Source organism: Dipodomys merriami, unplaced genomic scaffold, assembly GCF_024711535.1.
Source record: "Dipodomys merriami isolate MVZ:Mamm:240054 unplaced genomic scaffold, mDipMer1.0.p SCAF_5, whole genome shotgun sequence".
Taxonomy (NCBI): Eukaryota; Metazoa; Chordata; class Mammalia; order Rodentia; family Heteromyidae; genus Dipodomys; species Dipodomys merriami.
The window spans coordinates 9279809-9292458 of record NW_027206068.1 but is presented as its reverse complement, the minus strand read 5'-3'; positions in this window follow the sequence as shown (position 1 = coordinate 9292458).

Genomic DNA, 12650 nt, shown 5'->3' with positions numbered 1-12650 from the left:
TCCTTTGTTTACCCTTCCCATCCCTTCCCAGCCTCCTTCCCTCCCCCAATCTTTCCCCCCCAATCCCCGCACCAAAGTTGTAAAGTTCATTTTCGACATGACAACTTGTAGTTCTCATTGTTGCAACAGGTCCACCTGTATCCTTAAACGACTTGTTTTTCCCCATCTCCTCCACAAATTATACCGACATCAAATACAGTGAAAGCAGGGGTTATACTGTGGGGGAGGGACATACAAAGCAACAAAGAAATAATCTTATAAATGCGTTAGAAACAAATGAATGAAAGAAAAAAACATTAAAATACATATCTAAGGGTTCATTTTCCTAACATCACATTATCTGACCTTTTCTGCTTGACTCATACATATACTAGATATTGCAAATAAGGGAAACCATGGGACCTGTTTCTTTGGGCTTGGCTTACTTCACTTAGTATAATTTTTTCCAAGCCTTTCCATTTCCTAACAAATGGGGCAAGGTCATTCTTTCTGATGGAGGCATAGAATTCCATTGTGTATATATACCACATTTTCTTGATCCATTCATCTACTGAGGGGCATCTGGGTTGGTTCCATATCTTAGCTATGGTAAATAATGCTGCAACAAACATAGTTGTGCTGGTAGCTTTAGTGTGGTCTTGTTTGTAAACATTTGGGTAAATGCCTAAAAGTGGGATTGCTGCTACCTTCTAATTTTTAAGATTAGCCTTCTGGTGTTTGTTATTCTAATTAGATCATCAGTAAATTTGTGTGTGTGTGTCTTTGTACTGTGGCTTGAACTCAGGGATTAGGCATTGTCCTTTAGCTTTTTTAAAAAATAAGTTTTTTATTGTAAAAATACTGTATAGAGGGGTTACAGTTACATGAGCAAGGTAATGAGTATATTGCCTATCAAGCATTGTTGCCTCCTCCTTTGTTTTTTCCCTACCATCCCTTCCCTCCACCTCCACAACTACACTCCCTTCCCCACTTTAGCGTTTACACTCAAGTGTAAAAGTTGGCACTCTACCACTTGAGCCACAGCTCCACTCCTGGCTTTTTAGTGGCTAACTGAAGAGTCCCTCAGACTTTTCCTGCTCAAGGAGGCTTGGACTCATGATTTTCAGATCATATATCAGCCTCCGGAGTAGCCAGGATTGCAGGCATGAGACACAAGCACCTGGCACCAATACTTTTAATAAAATACTGATACATCTTCTTAATTTGTCAGCTTCAAACAATGTGTTTCAAAACCCTGCTGTGAAAATGAAGCAAATTAATCAGACTTCTCTCCTTCCACACCTTCTTACCCTTGAATGTTACCCCTTTCCACACTAATACTACAATTACATCAGTTCTTCATGGCACTTATTGCAATGTGTAAACAGCTATTTATACATTGGCTTACTCATTTGTTCTTTGCTTCCCTTGCTGGCCTATAAAATCCTTGCAGCCAAGGGTCTGTTCTGTTGGGTTTGGAAGAACTCATACGATTAAAGAATTAGAGCTCATCCCCCTTCTTGTTCCCACTTTGCAAGTAAAGGAACAGACCCCACTGACTCTCCATCACAGAGCTAGTAGTGACAGGTCCTGGGCCAGGACTTGGATTGCTTTATTCAAGCTTGTTCCAAGACTCCAGGATCCCTCAAAATTCATCACACCCAATTTGCAATCTAACAAGGGTGAGCTCACATTTTCACAGAACCAACATGGATAATATTTTCTTTTTGGAAATCCTATTGCTATCACTCAGTACATTTTAAATGGCATGATATTTGAAAATAGCTTCATTAAAATGTGCAATTTAGAAGAATCATCACTTTACATGTCTATAACACTTTATAGGTACATTCTGAATATTTTGACCTTGATTGAGGAATCCAGAGAGGGAGAATACCCCCACCTTACCCACCCACGTATTGTAAGTTAGGGACCAAGATTCTAATAAGTGACATACTCAGAGTCACTTCGAATGGCAAGAATTGATTCCAGAAAAGCATTTCTGTTTCCTGGCAACCAGCTCTATGTCCCTGAAGGGCACTTTGCAGGAAAGTTCAATCAATGAAAGGGTCAAATGTTTTCTTTTCCAAACGTCCATTTTGCATGCAATGGCTGCTCTGTGCAGTTGGCTGGGTGTTCTTCTGGTGTTCATAAGATCTAGAGTCCTTTGGCGCAAATATGTGTGCTATGGGTGAGAAATTACCTCAACTGAGTTTATTGGCATTTCTTAGAGCATATGAATTCAAAGAAAATTATTACAGGTAAGGGCTCTGTCTGTTAAAACACCACTGTATGGATTGCATAGTGATAGATGTGGACAGAGAGACTTCCAAGAAAGGCTCAGTACAGATCTTGCCAAGGACCAGCCTCTACAGTGAATCAGTAAGGCTTTCTTCTGATCCTAAAGCCACCTGCTTGGCCCTGATTATTTTTTCAATCTGACTGATTTCTCTCTAGTAGAAATAAATGAGAGGGTGCTAGAGTCAGAGAGAATGTTGGTTTGCAGCTGAAAGTCCGAGCCCTTGGGAAACATACTTAATATTCCAAGCCTTCATTCTTTTAGATGTCAACTAAGTGTAATACTATTTTAGAAGGCTGGTGTAATACTTCAGGAGGATTATGGGCAGGAATCTGCTGTTTGGTATGTACATGAGTACATTTTTCCTTGACCACTAGACATTACTAAGTCGTCAAAGAGGCATGGAAGTCTGGACCAAATCACAAACAGAGCACTAACTAATACTATATCTTCATTTGTACTCAATTAGAAACTGTGTCAGCTCTCAAAACTCTATATTAAGCATATATAATAACGCCTTAGTTCTTAGAAACATGGATTTCCAGTTAACAGAAGAAGTGGTATCATCAATAAGTAAGGCAATAAACTTCAGGCTAATGAGGTGCTGCTCAGCTCTGTGTATGAGCCGCTCTCACAGGGGCACTTCGCTACTCTGGGGACCATCTGTGTGGGGAATAAGGGAGGTGCCTGGCTCCTGCAAATAAAGAAACAGATCCTTCTAACTCTTGGTGTCTTGGAGGGCCCTCTGTTTATGAGACCTTTCCTTCAATTCCCAGGTGTCACACTGTAGACATTCATTCTGATATTACACTGCATACTAAAACAATAAATTAGAGGGGATAGGGAAGTTTTCCATAAGACAGGCTAATTAGGAATAACCGCAGGCAGAAGCAAAGAGTTGCCATTTCTCTCTCCCTCCCTCAGCACATGTACCCTTGATCAGTATGGTGTGATAGACTGTGCAACACGGTTAGGCACACGGTCAGCGAATGAAAACCAACCTTCTACAAGACAGCTGCAAAGAGCTAGGAAAGAGTATGGGGCTAATCTTGGCTAACTTAACTTGGTCTCCACTTCTTCATGTGTTTTGACATATATGTGAGAGTTAGATGATTAACCAAGATCCTTTTAGCTTCTCTGATTCATATTTAATTATTTTCAGCATCTTAGTTTTCTCTCTAAAACTAAAAAACAATAAAACGATGACTTCAATGTTCAGGAGTTCTTGTGGAAGTAAGTAGCTCAGGAGCTTCTCCTGTTCATTCCTTCTTTCTTCTTTTGCTCCTTCTGATTGCTGCTAGTTTTTCTTGTAGATATTTTCTATCTCTGTTGCCTACTGGTTCCTCCATATTGTTTATTGCTTCCATTATCCACTCTAATTTGTTCCTTAGCAAGTTCTTACATGCCCATTATGGCATCATTGTTTCAGTGTAACATATAGAGATATATGTGTGCTTGTGTGTTAGTGTAATAGGTTCATTATATTCATTATACATAATATATAACAGTGTAACATATCTATATTTGTATATGTGTATGTTTGGCATGTGAGTATAACATAAAAATGTAACCAATATTTTCCATGGTTAGGAGTCAATAGATATTATCTAAAACTGCAAAATAGTAAAAACATATTATTTAGAATTATGGACTCTAGACATTCACACAGTGAAACCAATGGAGTATATTCTTAGGAGAAGATCACAAAGGCTCAATACTTTTGTGCATAAAATGATGTTTATCAAAATGGACTCTAAGAAATGGAAGCAAGAGACTTTTGATATTATTGTTATTTTTTCTCCTTTGTTAATGTTTTTGTTTTCTGTATCCTTTGTCTTGTATCTAAATTATCTGTTTGGGGAGAGAAGCACCGAAATAGTGGGACAAAGGGTGAACAAATGCAGCAGTGATACTCACTGGACACTGTTGAATACAACTTGTCAGGGGGATTGGGAAGAAAAAACTGGAAGAAAATGAGGGAAGAGGTGTTCAAAAGAAAGGTACTCATTACCTGACTTATATAACTGTAACCCCTCTGTTCATCACTTTACAATAACAATAAAATTTTTTTTAAAAATACAGTTATGGGGTAAAAAAACAGAAAGACATGATTGAAAATTGTGGCCTTTGGAAACAGGATTGAGAGTAAAGAAAAGCAGGCAGGGACCATAATTTTAATAATAATCTTATTATTATTAGCCTTAATTTGTTAATCTATGTCTATATGTTGATTTAAGCAAAAGTAAAATTAATAGGAATTTATGCTTTCATTATTAACCTCAAAGGAAGAAGGATTTTGATGAATGAATGATTGAGAACTGTCATGAATTTGTCTAGAGCTGAGAATATCCCGGTCAATAATAGAATGCTAAGTCTTGCATAGGGAAGCTCAGAAAAGATTTGCAATTGTGTACCCCACTACAATGGAGCCAGGGGGTTTCTGCTCAGTTTAACCTATTACACAGTGTAAGGCTGGCAAAAATTGCTCATTTCCATAGAGCTGACTCCACAGATTTCAAAAGTCGTGAATAGGAAATAAATATGCTGCTCTTAATAAATGTCTAGTTAAGGTATAGTTAATATAGTTAAATGTGAAAGTGTATAAATGATATATTTTAATAGTATTCAGAGCACATTTCAGGACTGAGATAAATGCAAACTTAAAAAAAATTCTAACATCTTCTAAACACATTGCCTTATCATAGTAAATGATAAATTACTAAAGAAAAATGTTATTCTGCAATGTTTTGAAGATTAAGTAGAATATGAGTGAAATTAACATTGTGTGTAAGTGAAGCTGTGACTATATCATGTCAGGGTAGTAATAAAATTGCAAAGGGGAGAGAATTAGAGTTTTTTATGCCACAGAAATGGAAGTAGTTTTCATTTTAATTGTTTTTCTTTAAATGGATTGTTTCTGTAATATACTACATTCTTTCTAGTTCACAGATGTTCAGGAGGGATAAAAGAGTTATAAAATATTCTAATGTGAGCCTGTAAAATAGCTGTTTTAGAGCAGAAAAGAACAGCCTAAAGAATTCAGAATTTTTAAAGTACGATAAAGCATTCAGATTGCAAATTTAGTGCTCACATTTTGTGATATGGAAAAACAAATGGCCTCTTAACATTTATGCCACCACTGGCCTTTTAGTGAAGTAAATCAGTATAAATTACAATATTCATTTTCTTTCTTTCTTCCTTCCTTCCTCCCTCTCTCGCTCTCTTCTCTGTCTTTTTCTCTCGCACGCTTTCTTTCTTTCTTCTTTCTTTTTCCTTCTTTCTCCTTTCCTTCCTTTCTCTTCTCTTTCTTTCTTTCTTTCTTCTTTCTTTCCTTCCCTCCCTCCTTCCCTCTTTCCCTCCCTCCCTCCCTCCTTTCCTCCTTCCCTCCCTCCCTTCCTTCCTTCCTTCCTTCCTTCCTTTCTTCCTTCCTTCCTTCCTTCCTTTCTTCCTTCCTTCCTTCCTTCCTTCCTTTCTTCCTTCCTTCCTTCCTTCCTTCCTTCCTGCTTGCTTCCTTGTTTGCTTGCTTGTTTGCTTGCTTGTTTTCTTGCTTCTTTCTTCTCTCTATTTCTTTTTTTAAAGTCAGGTTATCATAATGATTCACATTTTCTCCTGTCTCATCTCCCAAGAGAGTCTCTTCATTTCTGGAATGAGAAAATTCCACCTCTCCTCCATTATGCAAATATGGCTCTGGGCTTTGTCTGGGCTAACCTGGATGGATAGACTTGCTGTGATGACATACAAGGCCCACCTTGATCACAGATCAGAGTTCCTGTCTCACCCATTCCTTCACCTGATCTCATCCTGGGGCTACTGAGAACTCAGCTCCTCCAAGACACGGACATTTTGCACTTAGAAATTTTCCACTCCAACCCTTCTTCATAATTTCCTCCAGAAAACTATTGTTTTTTTTTCAAGATGCTTTCTAAAGCTCCCTATATCCTTTGTGCTATGTATGCGTGTGTGTGTGTGTGTGTGTTTGTGTGTGTGTGTGTGTGTGTGTGTGTGTGTGTGTGTGTAGTGTTGGTCCTGGGGCTTGAACTCAGGACCTGGGTGCTGTCCTTGAGCTTTTTGCTCAAAGCTAGCACTCTACCATTGTAGCCACAGGTCCACTGCCACTGCCTTTTAAAAATATATAATTTTATTGTTTTTATTAACGTGTTGTACAGAAGAGTTACAATTTGGTAAGTCAGATAATGATTAAATTCCTTCTTTTGGACAATGTTACCCCTTTCTTCGCTTTCCTCATTTCCTCTTCCCATTCCTGCCCATCAGTTACATAGTTCATTTTCCACATAGTGTATATACCAAATACTTCCAGCTTTTTGAGGATTAATTGGAGATCAGAGTCTCACAGACTTTCCTGCCCAGGCTGGCTTTGAACCGCAATACTCAGATCTCAGCCTCTTGTGTGGCTAGGATTGCAGGCATGAGCCACCAACACCCAACTTTAAAACATTTTTTGTAATTGGTGTTTTTTTTCTTCCTAAGCATATGATATCAGGGCCTAATAGATAACATTCTCAACACCCAGAGACAGGAACCTCTTCCCTGTGTGGGGGAGACTTTTGCTGATGGTTAACACTAAGATTAAATACCACTTCACTCAGTTATTCAGCAACAACAAAACAAGTATTTACTGAGATTCTACTATGTAGCCAGGGCTATTGTAGGTTTACAGTGTTGAACAAGAGATATACAGGCTTTGCCCCCATGAAGCTTATTATCTGGTGAGCAAAATATACATGAAATAAACCATTGCAATGAGTTCATCTACGACTCCATTAATTTGAAGTACATAAATGCAGAGAAAGAAGTTTAGGGTGATTCATATGGATAGAACTAGATCATTTGGGCTAGTCAGTTTTTTCATTACTGCGACAAATAACTGAGACATACAGTTTAAAGGAGGAAAGACTTCTTATAGCTCAAGCTTTCAAAGGTTTCATTCTATGGTTGTCTGGCTGCATTGCTTTGGGACTGAAGTGAGACAAAACAATCTTGATGACCAGAGCTCCTAGTATAGGAGGCTGCGCACCTCATGGCAGCCTGGCAAGAAGGGGTCAGGGTAAGGAATAACCTTCAAAGTTAGGCTTCTTTTGACCTTCCTCTAACTAGGCCTCACCCACTCAATATAATGTATCAATGGATTAACCTATTGATGAAGCTAGCATTTCATAATGCAATCTCTTCTCAGTGATTAGATCAGCTGAGGACCAAGCCATCAACATATGAACCTTTTGGAGGACACTTTATATAGACACAAGAACAGCAACTGCCCTAATTTAGGGGTTATGAGAACAAAAGTTCCCTTGACACAGTTACATGTAAATGTAGAGGTAAAGAAATAAGAGTCAGCCAGTCAAACAGTGGGACATTCTCCACAGAAGGAGCTTCAGAAAGAGAGGCCTGAGACAGGGGGAGAGTAGATCCCTTGAAAAGCTAAAAGCAGCCCAATGAGGCAGAACACAAAGAGATGGTTCAAGGCTGAGGAGGAAGGAGACAGTAATGTAGGGTTGATACAGGAAGACACAGAGGCTAAAAGAAAACATTATGGCATCACATTTGACAAGACCTGTTGTTTAGAATGGACTTGAAGGGTGTCATAAGGGGGATGGGGAAGATCAACTCAGTCTCTCCCATAGCAGAGGTAAAGGGGCATCAGCTATGTCCTTTGACTTATTGTGGTCCTACAAGCTATCTTTATAAAGGATTCTTGCCCCACAGAAATGCAACTAGTATATGGTTCCATAGATTTTTCTTTGACAATAACTTTCATTCATGAATGTCCAGGCTTTCTTGAAGAGCCTGAGTCTCCAACACCTCTGATGATGAAGAGGATATACATGGGAAGCATGGCTCATGCCCATGATCCTTGCTACTAAGGAGGCTGAGATCTGAGGGCCACAGTTCCAAGCCAGCTTGGGCAAGAAAATCAGTGATACTCTTATCTCCAATTAACTAGCAAATAGCTGCAAGTAGAGGTATGGCTCAAGTGGTAGACACCAGCCTTGAGTGGAAAGAACTAAGGGACAATACCCAGGCCATGAGTTCAAGCCCCTATACCAACATACACACACACACACACACACACACACACACACACACACACACACACACACACACACACACACACACACACACAAGACACATGAGAACTCAGCCTTGTTTAGTGTGAGGGTTAAATCCATTTTTAAAAAATGAAGAAAGGAAGGAAGAAGGAAAGAAAGAAAAGAAAAGAAAGACTTGATGTAGAGAAAAGCGTGCTATTTTGTATGGAAAACAGTTACTAACTATTTGTTATCAGCAGTTAATAACTTTTATAATTAAAAACCATCAACAGATCAATGATAGGTTAAGACATTAAAGGAAAATACCATCCTCAGAGTTCCCATTTTCCCCTATTGCAAAATTGTATTTTTTCTGGTTTTGAAATTCCATCAGTTAAGCCAGAAGGTTAGGATGACCCTGCTCTCCTATCCTCCCTTCCACAGCCCAATAAAAACATATTCTCGGTGGGAAACAACATCATTGGGTTATATTTTATAACCACTATTTAGAGAAATCAGCTCATCATTTCATGTACAGTTTTCAGCCTCAGAGTATTTTCTAATTTTTTTCCTTGCAATTCACTGGGCAAATTTTACTCTGCAAAAAAGGCTTTCTTGAAAGTAATAGCAAATTCCTTTATCTTCCATTTAAATTCTTCCGTCCTTCTTTCCTTCCTAACTCTATTCCCTCCCTCTTTTTCTGTTCGCTTTCCAATTTTCCTTTTCCCATAAATTTTATTGATGACATTCAAGAACTAACTTTACCTCTAAGTTAAATTTGCATAAAATAGATCGTTTTGATCATAATCATAATGTTGCCTTATAATGACTCCCTGTTTACTGATAACCACATGCTCCCTAGTCAAGTCAGATGAAATTTGGGCCATATAATTTATTTTCTGCAGCCACAAATACTGTTTAACATGTGTGTGTTTATTTTGGTTTATTCGGGTGCTTCCTGTATGTGTGCTTGCTTCAGAGACGTATGAAGAAAGATTAAATGTTTAGTGGGATGTCTACTCTTTTCTGCCAAATTCTTTTGAAATTCTGTCTATTCTTTTCATCTGAGAAATAAGGTGACAGTATATGTAGAATTCAGGAATACCTAGGGACCTGAGTGGGAGCCAAGCAACACCAGAAGTAGAACTACAAAGAGTGAAGTGTGTGCGCTCCAGCAAAAAGTAGGAGGTATTTGTTAAGAAGAAGGTAGAAGTAGGTGGGATCTTTGGGAGAGTTGTTTGTCTGATACCTCACCATTCTGTACTAGAGCAATGGTTCCTTCTTCACCTGACAGTGTTGGGACCCAAGATGTCACATATTTCTCTCAAGCTACATTCACTTGCACATCTGGATAGTTGTCATGCACCCAGCAAACATTTATTGAGATGATTATACACTGTTTCATTCCTCAGGAAACAGCAAGTCTACTAGGAAGGAAATAAACAGACCATTGAACTCAACCCCTGGCAGAATGAATAAAAAAGAGACTAACAGACAGCTGGAGACATACAGAGAGAAGAACGAATTCTAGTTGAGTTTGAAACTCAAATATTAGAATTGCGTGCTCAGTCACATGACAAGGTCATGGAAGAGACATCTGAGGTGTCTTGTAACCATGTCAAAGATGGATGCAAAACAAGCTATATGGGAAGCTGAGGCAGTAGAATTGCAAGTTCAAGGCCAGCCTAGACAATTTAGCAAGAATCTGGCTCAAAAGAATTATTATTATTTTTTAAGCTGGAAATGTCACTCAGTGGTGGAGCACTCACATGTGTAAGGTCCTGGGTTCAATCCCCAGTAGGCCAAAGAATAAATATATAATAGGTGCTTTACAATAAAGGATTCCTAAAGTAACAGTATGTCTTATGCTCATACGGTAGTAAAATATTAACTGATTATCAGAAGGCCTGAGAGGAAAAGGAGCATGTTGAGTCTGGAGAGACTTTCTCTGGAGGAGTTCTTGGTAAGGAGCCTCCAGACCAGTAGAGGCAGCTAGGCAGGGAGGGCTCAACTCCCTGACATTGTGTTAGTGCAGGGGCTGAGGGCCTTCTGAGATGCCTTCTGAGTGTCCCTCCAGCAGGCCTGATGTGACTGGGCAGTGTAGGGGGAGGATGTGAGGTGGAAATGGGATTCCTCTTCAGGAGAGCTCAGTGAATAAGAAGCCCCTCCCTTTACACTGTACCAATCTCTCCATGTGCTCTTCCCATCATTTTTCCAATGTCTGTTTTTTTCTCTATCACATGTGTGGGCTAGATGCAAAAATAAGATGTATTTACATGTTATACTACTTTTTTTTTTTTTGGTTGGTCATAGGGCTTGAACTCTGGGCCTGAGCTCTTTCCCTGAGCTCTTTAGCTCAAGGTGAGTGCTCTACCACTTGAGCCACAGTACCACTTCCAGTTTTCTGGTGGGTAATTGGAGTAAGAGTCTCATGGGCTTTCCTGCCTGAGTTGGCTTTGAACTCAACACAGTCGTCAGATCTCAGCCTCCTGATTAGCCAGGATTACAGGCATGAGCCACTGGCACCTGGCCATGCTGTTACTTTCAAGTACACAGTTATCTTTCCTTGGCCAAAATGCACAATTATTGTTGCTGTTATTTGTGAGCCAATAGACAGTTGGCATGGTTCTCATAATGGTTTTAACTGTCTTTCAAGAAATTACTGCCAGTGTCTAGCAACTTACTATAGTATAAAATAGTAAATTCCAGGGAATTTTAAATGAGGTCAGGTTTCCAAATCACTCTGCTGACGTCTATACCAGATGTACCTATTACATGAGAGAGTAACTTTTTGTGTATATATATATATATATATATATATATATATATATATGTCTCTGCTGTTTTGTAAGTATGACTCTTGCTTTCTAAATAGAATGCAGATGCCACATTATTGTGTTCACATTCTGTGAAGATTCTCCATGGAGACAAAGTGGGCAATACCACATTCAGTGTTAGCAGTTTCCATGTAGAAAAGCAGAGACATGCCTCAAGACCAGTCACCACTTCCACACTGCTAATGTGTGAAAACTTAATACTGGAACTTTTCTACTTATAATACAAAGGAGGAGGCAACAATGGTTGATAATTACCTTGCTCATGCAACTGTAACCCCTCTGAACAGTATTTTCACAGTAAAGAACTTATTTCTAAAAATACTTAAAAAAAACAAAAAACAAACAATAACAACAACAACAAACAACCAAAAAAACCTTTCAGCAAAGAATAGGTTCCACCCTATAATGCATTCAATGTTTCAGAAGTTAGTCTACTGTCCGAAGCCTCTCATCTGCAGGAAACATTCCAACTACACTTAATCACAAGATCTTGGTTAACTGCTTTACAAGGAGGGAAAATAAAAACATGTTTTTATATTTGTGATCAAAGTACTGCATCAAGGCCCCAAATCATCTTTGGAGCCAAGAGCCCTGGAGGGGAAACAAAGTGAGCCATGATTGCCCCCGAGCAAGCAGCCCTGGCAGAGTTGGAAGGCTCAGGGCTACAGAGACCTTTGTTCGGGTCACAGCAAGGAGCCAGCTTGAGTATGCAGGTCTTCCCTGCATATTCAAAAGTCCCCTTTGCTGGGACTTTCTGAACAATAACAAGAGAGTCACTCTGGGCAACAACATTCATTCATCAACATTGTCCCCACAGACCTGGTGGATTCGAGGAACAGGCCTAACTGGGTAATTAACAGAATTCTAGGGAAAGTAGAGGCATGGCCCAAGAAAATGGAAGGGCAAATAAGTGCCATGATCTTAACCCAAAGAAAGGTCAGACTTAAGTTTAATGGTCTTGACTTCCAATCCAAGACTCTCTCTGCACATTAAGAGTACTGTTCATTTCTGAAGGAAGATCATTATCCAACTCTGAGCTTCTATGGCCAGAGATGGGTTCCACAGGCAGGTGACATTCACACCGCAGGTTTCTCCAGCTCACCTCTCCCAAGCAGTCTCAATCCTTGCAGAGTTCCCAGCCTTCTGTAATTCCCTTCTGACCTGCCACAGCAGGGCCTCCATGCTGCCTTGATTTCCTCCCCAAATATACAATACTTCACAGAACCTTTTCTATGGACTCCAGATGGCTCCCAGTCATAGCCACAACCACAAGAACTGCCAGCTCCCTCAACAAAATTGGGAAGTTGGTGGACCCCACAAGAGACCTTATTTATTACCTCTCCTAGAGAAAGCAGACTGGGGCAATAATCGTCAAAGTAATATTTACCCCTTAATAACTGTCTATTTTTATACCAGTGTTAGAGGTTAATAGCAGTGTTATTTACTCCTCTGCCAAAAAGAACTGAAGGATGTGAAATGTAGCAGTCA